Source organism: Arachis ipaensis, chromosome B6 (assembly GCF_059453495.1).
Source record: "Arachis ipaensis isolate K30076 ecotype BB chromosome B6, ASM5945349v1, whole genome shotgun sequence".
Lineage (NCBI taxonomy): Eukaryota > Viridiplantae > Streptophyta > Magnoliopsida > Fabales > Fabaceae > Arachis > Arachis ipaensis.
This window is the reverse complement of record NC_142441.1, coordinates 101380001-101392500: the sequence shown is the minus strand read 5'-3', so window position 1 is coordinate 101392500 and position 12500 is coordinate 101380001. Positions and strand designations below refer to the sequence as shown.

Sequence of the window (12500 nt, the reverse complement as noted above, 5' to 3'; positions counted from 1 at the left end):
CAACGGAGGAGCCAAATTTTCATATCTCAGAATTGGCTCGTGCATTTTTCGTGAAATTTTGAGGGAACCTTGGTAATATTATGTGAAGGCTGCACAAAAAAATCCAGGTCAAAAATCGCAGGTTTGCTCCGTTTTTCATTTTTTTTGAATTTCCGGCATTCCGGGCGGTAAAAAAATTGTCAAAAAAAATCCACACGGTGTAAATTCACCAAATTTGGAGGATGGAAAGATCTTATTTTTCTAGAGGTTGTTGCAAAAAACGGCGTCAAAATTCGACCTCTAGAGCACTTTCCTTTAGTATGTCTCCTCACGGAAAAGGATGTCTACCCGTGGCACTTTGGTAATGGCTCGGCAGCCTATTATAGGGGGGAGGGGTGTCGTGCTGCTGAAACTCGAGTTGCCCAAAGGCTTGCTGGGCACAATGCCAGCAAGATGCACGTTGCCTTGCCATCCCCTAGGCACACTAGCAAGCACGTTGTGGTTGTGGTGTGCCGTCGGGGTCCCCCGCCCCGGGTCCAAGGTCGAGCACGGGCGTCTGGCTGCTGCGAACCCCGATCACCGAAGGACCAACAAGAAGGGAAACACGTCCGTGCACGGCCCACCTAGGCACCACCTAGGGAGCATGGCGTGGTGGAGTTGTGCCTTGGGCACACGCTCGGGGCAACACCTTGTGCTCGGCCCAGGACTAGGGGGATCATCCCAAGTCCGAGCACGACGTGGGAACGGCGGGCGGCCTGTGCGCCCCTGATGCCAAGGCATCATAGGCTAGTTTCACTAGCATTTTTCTGTTAGTTTTAGTTGTTTTATGCATTTTCTTGAGCTTAAAGTAACCAAAAATGGTTAAATGAAGAACAAAGTAATGAACCATCCAAACAATATGATTTTGATGCAAATTCCATGAGTTTTAGTTATATTACTTAAATGCTATGAATGAAAGATTTCTCATGAAATTTTGCAAGACTTTGATGCAATTGTTTGGATGATTTCAGGGAAGAAGAGGCTAAGCAAGGAAGCAACAAAATCAATAAAGGAAGCTTGAATATCACATGTGGAGTTTAAGTTCCAGTTTAAGCCTAAACTGGAGCTTAAACGCCAAAATCATGAAGGATAAGAAATGCTGGGATTGAAGTTTAACCTCCAGTTTGACCTCAAACTGGAGGTTAAACGCCAGAATGAAAAGCCTCACTTAAGGAGCATTCCACGTTTAACCTCCAGTTTGACCTCAAACTGGAGGTTAAACGCCAGAATGAGTATGCCACCCAGGGAGGAGTTCCACGTTTAACCTCCAGTTTGACCTCAAACTGGAGGTTAAACGCCAGAACCAGGAAGAGTACCAGGGAGCCATTCCACGTTTAAGCTCCAGTTTGACTCAAACTGGAGCTTAAACGTGTTCGATAGCTTTTCTACTCCAGGGTTGCTCTCTTCATCTCCACGTTTAACCTCCAGTTTGACCCCAAACTGGAGGTTAAACGTGTTCGACACCTCCAGGGCCACCATTCTAAGCTTCCACGTTTAACCTCCAGTTTGACCTCAAACTGGAGGTTAAACGTGTTCGACCTCCAGTATGCCTCCACCCTTTTCCACGTTTAACCTCCAGTTTGACCTCAAACTGGAGGTTAAACGTGTTCGACCTCCAGGGCTGCCCTTCCTATCTCCACGTTTAAGCTTCAGTTTAACCTTAAACTGAAGCTTAAACGTGTTTGACTACATGACTCTCCAGGGCTACCTTCTTCCATTTCCACGTTTAAGCTTCAGTTTAACCTTAACTGAAGCTTAAACGTGCTTCTACAAAAGGCCTCACTGGAAGTGTCTGGCGTTTAAGTTGCAGTTTAAGCTTAAACTACAACTTAAACGCCACTCTTGAAAAAGGTTTCTGGGCCAAAAATATTATGATTTAAGTTAGTCTTTGAGCACAAATATTAACTTGAACTTACTTTGGTATGAAACCCAATTGAATATCATGGTTTATGGGATTGGGCCTGAAGGATTGATGAGTTTGAAATCTCAATTTATTGAGTCATGTGTCATTATTTGATTATCACTAAGTTGGCTCAATAAATGTTACAGGATTTGGATCAACAACCTCATCAAGATTATGGATCATAAACCCAAGGCAAAAGGAAAGCAAGGAGAGGCCTCAAAGCCCAAGAAGCACAACTGAAGCTCAATATAGAAAGTGTATAAATAGGATAGAAGTTAAGTTAGAGAGGACTTCACTTTCACTTTTAGCTAGTTTTCCTTTTCTTTGTAATTGAATTCAGAGCTATGATTCACTAAACCCCCTTTCATTGGGTTAGGGAGCTCTATTGTAATTCAATGAATCAATAATAGTTTATCTTCTTCTTCAATCTTTTCTCTTGAATTTTGTTAGAAAGCTTCTCGATCTAATTCCATTGAGTAGTTGTCTTGGGAAAGAAACTACTCATACTTGGAATCCTTTGGAGCCTTGGGAAAGGAATGGAGGATTCATGCTAGAGAAGCTTTCTCACAGTGGATTGGATTGGGGTTTGGATGGATATTGTGACATGTAATCCTACCAAATTGTGGTTCATGAAATTGTGTGGTATAATCAGTGATCAAGCATCATCTCTTCTTATGAACATTTAAACCAAGGGATTGGGAATTTGTTTGTTTTTAGAGAGCATTGGTGAGCCAAGGAATTGGGATCCAATCATATAAGATTGCCAAGCAAAATTCAATGAATGCATTGGTTGAGGAAGAGATATACATGTTTTGATTCGGAGATTTCAATATCTCCTAAACCCAATGAATTCCCCATTTCTGATTTCCACTTTCTCTTTACATTTTGCAATTCAATTCTTGCAATCATCCCCATTCCCTTTTTATTTCAGCAATTTACATTCTGCTCTTTAATTCAAGCAATTTAAGATTCAGCCATTTAATTTTCTTGTCATTTATTTTTCCCGCCAATTTTACATTCCGCAATTCTCATCTCAAATCTTGATTCCGCTCAACTAGAACACACTTCTAATCCGAATTGCTCACTCAACCAATCCTTGTGGGATTCGACCTCACTCTATTGTGAGTTTTTACTTGACGACGATAACCGGTGCACTTGCCGGAAGGAATTTTGCCGATCGTGCAATTTCCTAAATCGTAGCATAACACGTTTATGCGCATCAAGTTTATGGCGCCGTTGCCGGGGATTGGTTTTCGATTGACAATTCTCAAATTGGAAGCTAACTAGATTGAGCAATTTTCTCTTGCTTTGTTAATTCTGTTCTAGATACTTGTTGAATTTTAATTTCTGCACTTGGTTACATGCTTTCCTTCTTTATGCCTTTAAATTCATGCAACTAATTCACTGACTCACTAACTGTTTGAATTAATTCCTCAATTGAGCTAACCATACTCTTCCATTAACCAAGAGTATTTCACTTGTTTGTGTTTGAGCTGTGTTCTTGTATGACAGGTAGGAGAGGAGAGACATCAACTCCTCCATATACCGAACCAGAGAGGACCCTTCATAGACTTAGAAGGGAAGCAAGAGGGAAGAGAGTAGTGGGAGAAGAGGAATCTGAAGGAGAATCTGAGGACAATTTTGAGGAAGCTTTAGATCTCAACATGGATAGAGAAGTTCACAACCATGAGAGAGCTGATGGAAACGATGCCATCCCTGAGAGGAGGGTTCTTAGTTCATACATAAACCCAACCTCTGGGAATTGTGGTAGTAGCATCCAGAAACCACCCATTCAGGCCAACAATTTTGAGCTCAAGCCACAGCTAATATCACTTGTGGAAAATCATTGTTCCTTTGGAGGAAGTGCTAATGAAGACCCAAACCAACATCTCACAAAATTCCTGAGAATTTGTGACACTGTGAAGTCCAATGGAGTCCAGGAAGATGCCTATAAACTGCTTTTGTTCCCATTTTCACTTAGGGACAAAGCAGCTAAGTGGCTGGAATCATTCCCAAGGGGGAGTCTAACAACATGGGATGAGGTGGAAAGCAAGTTTCTGGCACGTTTCTACCCTCCACAAAAGGTCAATAGGCTTCGATCTGAGGTTCAGACTTTTAGACAACAAGATGGTGAAACTCTCTACGAGGCATGGGAGAGATTCAAGGACTTGACAAGGAAATGCCCACCAAACATGTTCCATGATTGGGTGCAACTGCACATCTTCTATGATGGGCTCTCTTATGAATCAAGGAAGGCTGTAGACCATTCATCAGGAGGTTCATTGAACAGGAAAAAGACTGTGGAAGAAGCCATTGAAGTGATCGAGACAGTGGCTGAGAATGAGTACTACTATGCATCAGAAAGGCACAACACTAAGGGAGTCATGGAGCTGAACCAGGTTGATACAATTCTAGCCCAAAACAAGGTGTTTGCCAAGCAACTAGCAGAGCTTACCAGGCAATTAGAAACAAAGCAAGTGGCTGCAATACACACACAAGATCAAGAGGAAGTAGGCATTGAAGGAGGTGATTGGGATGAGGTTAACTATGTGGGAAACCAACAAAGGCAATCATATGATCCACATTCCAACACTTACAACCCAGGCTGGAGAAACCACCCAAACTTTGGGTGGGGAAACCAACAAACCCAACCACAAAACCACAAACCTTACAACCACAACCAACATAACAATTCCACATACCAAAACTCCAACCAAAGATCATACCAAGCCACACAAAACACTTACCCCCAACCATCATATCATGGCCAGAATAATCAACATACCCAACCTAATCCGAACCAACAATTTCAAGATCAATTAAACCGGATAGAAGGAATGCTTGCAACCATGAGCCAAGACATAATTGAATTGAAAGCTTTTAAGGAAGAAGTAAATTCTAACTTGCAAAACCAAGGAGCTGCCATCCAGAAGCTAGAAAATCAAATTTTGTATTTGACTAAGCAAGCCCCTGGGACAAGCGGTTCTCATGCTGCCAAGGCTATTGCAAGGGAGGAATGTAAGGCCATAACCCTCAGAAGTGGAAAGAATCTAAAGGAGATTTCAAGGGAAACCACAGAGGATGAAGCAAAGGAAAATGTGAAAGACAAAGAACAAGGACAATCTGTTACACCGTTTGCAACAAAAGAAAAAGAAAAAGAGGTCTTGAAGCCTTACACACCTAAAGCACCTTATCCTCAACGTTTGATGAAAAGTGAAAAGGATGGCCAATTCTCCAGGTTCTTGGAGATTTTCAAGAAGCTTCAAATCAACATTCCCTTTGCTGAGGCAATAGAGCAAATGCCACTCTATGCAAAATTCTTAAAAGAATTAATGACCAAGAAGAGAAGCTGGAGAAATGAGGAAACTGTGTTGTTAACTGAAGAATGCAGTGCCATCATTCAGCACAAATTGCCTCAGAAATTGAAGGACCCAGGCAGTTTCCAAATCCCCTGTATTATAGGAGAAGTCATGGTGGAGAAGGCCTTGTGTGATTTAGGGGCCAGCATCAATTTGATGTCGCTAACAATGATGAGAAGAATGAAGATTGAAGAAGCCAAACCAACAAGAATGGCCCTCCAATTGGCAGATCGAACTTTTAAATTCCCTCATGGGATAGTTGAGGATTTGTTGGTGAAAGTGGGAGAATTTATATTTCCTGCTGATTTTGTGGTGTTAGATATGGAGGAAGAAGCCAAAGCTTCAATAATTCTGGGAAGACCCTTCCTAGCTACTGCTGGAGCCATCATAGATGTACAAAAGGGTGAACTCACTCTTAGACTCCATGATGAGAAATTGGTGTTTAATGTATTCAAGGCAATGAGCTATCCATCAGAATCACTAAGGGAATGCATGAGGGTTGATGTAGTGGACGTTGCAGTACAAGAAACTTTTGAGGAAATAATAAAGGAAGTGGCAGAGGAGGAGTTCACCAAGGATATTGAAGTTAGTGATATCAAGGATGCTGACACAACCATGCTAAGCAGGCCAGAGAAAGTGAAAGAAGAAAAGGAAGCACCAAAACCTGAGCTCAAAGCATTGCCCCCTAATCTCAAGTATGCATACTTGGGTAGTGATGAGAGTCACCCTGTTATCATTAGCTCGGCCTTGAGCCAAGAACAGGAAGAAGAATTGATCAAGGTGCTGCAAACTCATCAAGATGCCATTGGATGGACCCTAGCTGATTTGAAGGGGATAAGTTCATCCATATGCATGCATAAAATCTTGTTAGAAGAAGATGCTAGACCCTCCATTCAAGCTCAGAGAAGATTGAATCCCGTCATGAAAGAAGTGGTACAAAAGGAAGTGAGGAAGTTATGGCAGGCAGGGGTAATCTACCCCATTTCTGATAGCCCATGGGTTAGTCCCATCCATGTAGTTCCCAAGAAAGGTGGCATAACTGTGGTGCCAAATGAGAAGAACGAACTCATACCCACAAGAACCGTTACTGGGTGGAGGATGTGCATAGACTACAGGAAGCTCAATGAAGCCACCAGAAAAGATCATTTCCCACTCCCATTCATGGATCAGATGCTTGAAAGGCTTGCCGGACATGCTTACTATTGCTTCTTGGATGGATATTCAGGCTACAACCAAATAGTAGTTGATCCTAGTGATCAAGAGAAAACATCATTTGTTTGTCCATATGGAGTTTTTGCTTATAGACGCATGCCCTTTGGATTGTGCAATGCACCTGCCACTTTCCAAAGATGCATGCTGTCCATCTTTTCGGACATGATTGAAAAATTTATTGAGGTCTTCATGGACGATTTTTCTGTGTTTGGGGATTCTTTTCCCAGCTGCCTACACCACCTTGCCTTGGTGCTTAAGAGGTGCCAAGAGACTAACCTAGTATTAAACTGGGAAAAGTGTCATTTCATGGTCACAGAAGGAATAGTCCTTGGCCACAAAATCTCTAATAGAGGCATGGAGGTGGACAGAGCTAAGGTGGAAATCATTGAAAAACTACCTCCACCAAGTAATGTCAAGGCAGTTAGGAGCTTTTTGGGACACGCTGGTTTTTACAGAAGGTTTATTAGAGACTTTTCTAAAATAGCCAAACCTTTGAGTAACTTGCTTGTCTCTGATACACCCTTTGTATTTGATAAAAATTGCATGCTAGCCTATGAACTTTTGAAGCAAAAACTTTCCTCTGCACCTATCATTGCCCCACCTGATTGGAACTTACCGTTTGAACTGATGTGTGATGCATCAGACCTTGCTATTGGGGCAGTGTTAGGACAAAGGAAAGACAATTTGGTACATGTGATTTATTATGCCAGTAAAGTCTTGAATGCTAACCAAAGGAATTACACAACCACTGAAAAAGAACTCTTGGCAATAGTCTTTGCATTTGAAAAATTTAGATCTTATCTCATTGGATCTAAAGTCATTGTCTTCACTGATCATTCAGCTTTAAAATATTTACTTGCCAAACAAGAATCTAAACCGAGACTTATTAGATGGGTTCTTTTGTTGCAGGAATTTGACATTGAAATCAAAGACAAGAAGGGTGTAGAGAACAAGGTGGCAGATCATTTATCAAGGATACCATGTGAAGAAGGAAGCACACAAAGCACACATGTAAATGAGTGCTTTCCTGATGAACAACTCATGATAATTCACAAAGCACCCTGGTTTGCAGACATAGCAAACTTCAAGGCCACTGGGAGTTTACCTTTGGAATTTAACAAACATCAAAGGAAGAAATTGGTAAATGATGCCAAATACTTCATCTGGGACGAACCATACTTGTTCAAAAAATGTTCCGATGGCATACTCAGAAGATGCATATCCGAGGAAGAAGGAAGGGAAGTTTTATGGGACTGCCATGGCTCCACTTATGGAGGGCACTTTGCAGGGGAAAGAACAGCAGCTAAGGTGTTGCAGTGTGGTTTTTATTGGCCTACTATCTTCAAAGATGCAAAAGAATTAGTGAAGCACTGCCATGAATGCCAGAAAGCTGGGAACCTGCCAAGAAGAAATGAAATGCCACAACAATTCATTCTGGAACTTGAATTGTTTGATGTATGGGGGATAGATTTCATGGGACCATTTCCCTCCTCATACTCAAATAATTACATTCTTGTGGCAGTAGATTATGTCTCCAAATGGGTTGAAGCAATAGCAACTCCAACCAATGATAATAAAGTAGTCATGAACTTCCTCAGAAAACACATTTTTTGCCGTTTTGGGGTTCCAAGAGCAATCATCAGTGATGGAGGAAGCCACTTTTGCAACAAACCATTAGAGGCATTGCTCCTAAAATATGGAGTCAAACACAGGGTAGCCACACCATACCATCCACAGACAAGTGGGCAAGCCGAAATATCTAACAGAGAACTCAAAAGAATCCTGGAAAAAACTGTGGGAACTTCAAGAAAGGACTGGTCGATTAAGCTAGATGATGCTCTTTGGGCATATAGGACAGCTTTCAAAACACCAATTGGAATGTCTCCTTACCAACTAGTATATGGAAAAGCTTGCCATCTGCCACTGGAGTTGGAGCACAAGGCATACTGGGCCTTGAAACTTCTGAACTTGGACAACAAAGCCGCTGGAGAAAGAAGGATGTTGCAAATTCAAGAGTTGGAAGAATTCAGAGCGGAAGCTTATGAGAATGCCAAAATTTACAAAGAAAGAGCAAAGAAGAAGCATGACAGCAACATAGCCCCAAGGAAATTTGAAGAAGGGCAAAAAGTATTGCTCTACAATTCTAGGCTGAAGCTATTTCCAGGGAAGCTAAAATCAAGGTGGTCTGGACCATTCCTTGTCACCAAGGTCTCCAATTATGGACAAGTAGAAATCATGGAAGAAAAGTCACAACGAACCTTCATTGTTAACGGTCAAAGACTCAAACATTACTTGGGAGATGTGGAGGAGAAGGACAAAGTTAAATATCACCTCAACTGAGGAAGCTGACCGTCAAGCTAATGACGTTAAACAAGCGCTTGTTGGGAGGCAACCCAACCTGAGGTAATACCCTTTTGCTGTTTCTTTTATTTGTTTCAATAAAAAGGGTAAAGTAGTTTCTGTGCATTGCAAAGAATTAAGTTTGGTGTTTCACACCAAACAATGAATTCATGGATCAATAAGTCAAAGGGGAATGTGTGACTCTAAGTTTGGTGTTCCACCATAAAGATCAACTGAACACAACAACCTTTGAATTATATGAAAGGAACAACTATTCTAAGCAGTCACAGAAATGCTTAAAACCCTTAGTAGCAACATCATTCCAAGATAACTCAAGGATTCAAAGAACAGAGAGAAGTAAGTGGGAGACTAAGTTTGGTGTTCACACACCAACTTAAGAATCCGATACTTACCCACACATAGTTGAGCTAACCACTCAAGTGCTTGAGAAGCAAGCAACTTCATTACTCTTTGCAGGAAAGGAAACAAGAACCTTAAAGCATGAAGCAACATTTAGGAAGAAGAAGGAGAAATCAAAGTGTTTCCTGACAACAAAGAGAAAACAAGGAATTTCACAAGGTGGTATTGTTCCTTGATAATTCTTTAAAAAGGGCAAACAAAAGCATGCGTGTTCTGGTTTAAACTGTAAATGTTGAATCTTTCTGGAATGTGTAGTTTTTTTTTTTTTTTGTTAATTGCTTTGAATAAAGTGAATGCCTAGATGTTTGGATATAACTTCACCTTCTTAAACAAGTGCGTGCCATGCTTGTTCTGTTTCCAAAAATAAAAGAAAAGTTTGAACAAAAGTAACTTGGCTAAATTAGTGACAAATCAAGTAGAATTAAGTGGTGGTATGCATGCTGGATTGTGTAGTCAGATCACTAAAATTAGAGTGTAGAATTATCATTTTTTATGTAGGAAGTAAAAATTGTCTATGGATCTTGAGGAATAAATGTCTTTGGCCATGAAAAAGAAAGAAAAAGAAAAAGAAAAAGCCACGGAAAAAGGCAACCAAAAAGCAAAAAAAATTGAGAAAATAAGCTAGGTACCAATGGTTTGAACTTCTGAGACAAATGCCTGTGGTGTTTATGTATTAAGGATATGCTTGGATGAATAGGTTCTGAGGAGTGTTTCAACACTTGGTAACTTGGGTTAACTAACCCGGGATTATCAACCAAAAGTCCATTATCAAGAGCAACCTAAATACAAAACATTTAGTCACACAAAGAGGTGCTGGGCACCAATGTCTCAAGAAGAAATGTGAACTAAAATGCCTAAAGTGGATATGTGTAGTGCACTGATAAGAAAAAGAAAATGCCAAAGGCTTGTGCAACACATGACACTAAGCAAACAAGGAGCAAAAGAAGCTCTAAGAAAAAGAAAAGAAAAACAAAGAAGAGAAAAGTGCCAAAGACATAAGACTAACAAGAGGCCATAGCAATTTTTGATGGATGCAATGAAAAAGTGATAATCCTACCTGATAAGTATGAAAAAGTGATGCTGCAACTTTCTGCATAAAACCCTTCTGATGAACTTCAAATGCTTGCTAATATAGCCAATGTAATTGCTTTCTGTTTCATACTTTCTTCTCAAATAACTCAGGACTTGCTTAGGGACAAGCAAGTATTAAGTTTGGTGTTGTGATGCCAAGGCATCATAGGCTAGTTTCACTAGCATTTTTCTGTTAGTTTTAGTTGTTTTATGCATTTTCTTGAGCTTAAAGTAACCAAAAATGGTTAAATGAAGAACAAAGTAATGAACCATCCAAACAATATGATTTTGATGCAAATTCCATGAGTTTTAGTTATATTACTTAAATGCTATGAATGAAAGATTTCTCATGAAATTTTGCAAGACTTTGATGCAATTGTTTGGATGATTTCAGGGAAGAAGAGGCTAAGCAAGGAAGCAACAAAATCAATAAAGGAAGCTTGAATATCACATGTGGAGTTTAAGTTCCAGTTTAAGCCTAAACTGGAGCTTAAACGCCAAAATCATGAAGGATAAGAAATGCTGGGATTGAAGTTTAACCTCCAGTTTGACCTCAAACTGGAGGTTAAACGCCAGAATGAAAAGCCTCACTTAAGGAGCATTCCACGTTTAACCTCCAGTTTGACCTCAAACTGGAGGTTAAACGCCAGAATGAGTATGCCACCCAGGGAGGAGTTCCACGTTTAACCTCCAGTTTGACCTCAAACTGGAGGTTAAACGCCAGAACCAGGAAGAGTACCAGGGAGCCATTCCACGTTTAAGCTCCAGTTTGACTCAAACTGGAGCTTAAACGTGTTCGATAGCTTTTCTACTCCAGGGTTGCTCTCTTCATCTCCACGTTTAACCTCCAGTTTGACCCCAAACTGGAGGTTAAACGTGTTCGACACCTCCAGGGCCACCATTCTAAGCTTCCACGTTTAACCTCCAGTTTGACCTCAAACTGGAGGTTAAACGTGTTCGACCTCCAGTATGCCTCCACCCTTTTCCACGTTTAACCTCCAGTTTGACCTCAAACTGGAGGTTAAACGTGTTCGACCTCCAGGGCTGCCCTTCCTATCTCCACGTTTAAGCTTCAGTTTAACCTTAAACTGAAGCTTAAACGTGTTCGACTACATGACTCTCCAGGGCTACCTTCTTCCATTTCCACGTTTAAGCTTCAGTTTAACCTTAACTGAAGCTTAAACGTGCTTCTACAAAAGGCCTCACTGGAAGTGTCTGGCGTTTAAGTTGCAGTTTAAGCTTAAACTACAACTTAAACGCCACTCTTGAAAAAGGTTTCTGGGCCAAAAATATTGTGATTTAAGTTAGTCTTTGAGCACAAATATTAACTTGAACTTACTTTGGTATGAAACCCAATTGAATATCATGGTTTATGGGATTGGGCCTGAAGGATTGATGAGTTTGAAATCTCAATTTATTGAGTCATGTGTCATTATTTGATTATCACTAAGTTGGCTCAATAAATGTTACAGGATTTGGATCAACAACCTCATCAAGATTATGGATCATAAACCCAAGGCAAAAGGAAAGCAAGGAGAGGCCTCAAAGCCCAAGAAGCACAACTGAAGCTCAATATAGAAAGTGTATAAATAGGATAGAAGTTAAGTTAGAGAGGACTTCACTTTCACTTTTAGCTAGTTTTCCTTTTCTTTGTAATTGAATTCAGAGCTATGATTCACTAAACCCCCTTTCATTGGGTTAGGGAGCTCTATTGTAATTCAATGAATCAATAATAGTTTATCTTCTTCTTCAATCTTTTCTCTTGAATTTTGTTAGAAAGCTTCTCGATCTAATTCCATTGAGTAGTTGTCTTGGGAAAGAAACTACTCATACTTGGAATCCTTCGGAGCCTTGGGAAAGGAATGGAGGATTCATGCTAGAGAAGCTTTCTCACAGTGGATTGGATTGGGGTTTGGATGGATATTGTGACATGTAATCCTACCAAATTGTGGTTCATGAAATTGTGTGGTATAATCAGTGATCAAGCATCATCTCTTCTTATGAACATTTAAACCAAGGGATTGGGAATTTGTTTGTTTTTAGAGAGCATTGGTGAGCCAAGGAATTGGGATCCAATCATATAAGATTGCCAAGCAAAATTCAATGAATGCATTGGTTGAGGAAGAGATATACATGTTTTGATTCGGAGATTTCAATATCTCCTAAACCCAATGAAT

At 40.5% G+C, this 12500-nt stretch overlaps 1 non-coding gene across 1 annotated transcript; it reads right to left on the bottom strand.

The window, feature by feature from the left end:
* Positions 1 to 4011: 4011 nt before the first annotated feature.
* Positions 4012 to 4115, bottom strand: LOC148562006 (small nucleolar RNA R71). Its single transcript, XR_015886499.1, has one exon. It is a non-coding gene; the product is annotated as a small nucleolar RNA R71 (small nucleolar RNA).
* Between the last annotated feature and the right edge of the window lie 8385 nt (positions 4116 to 12500).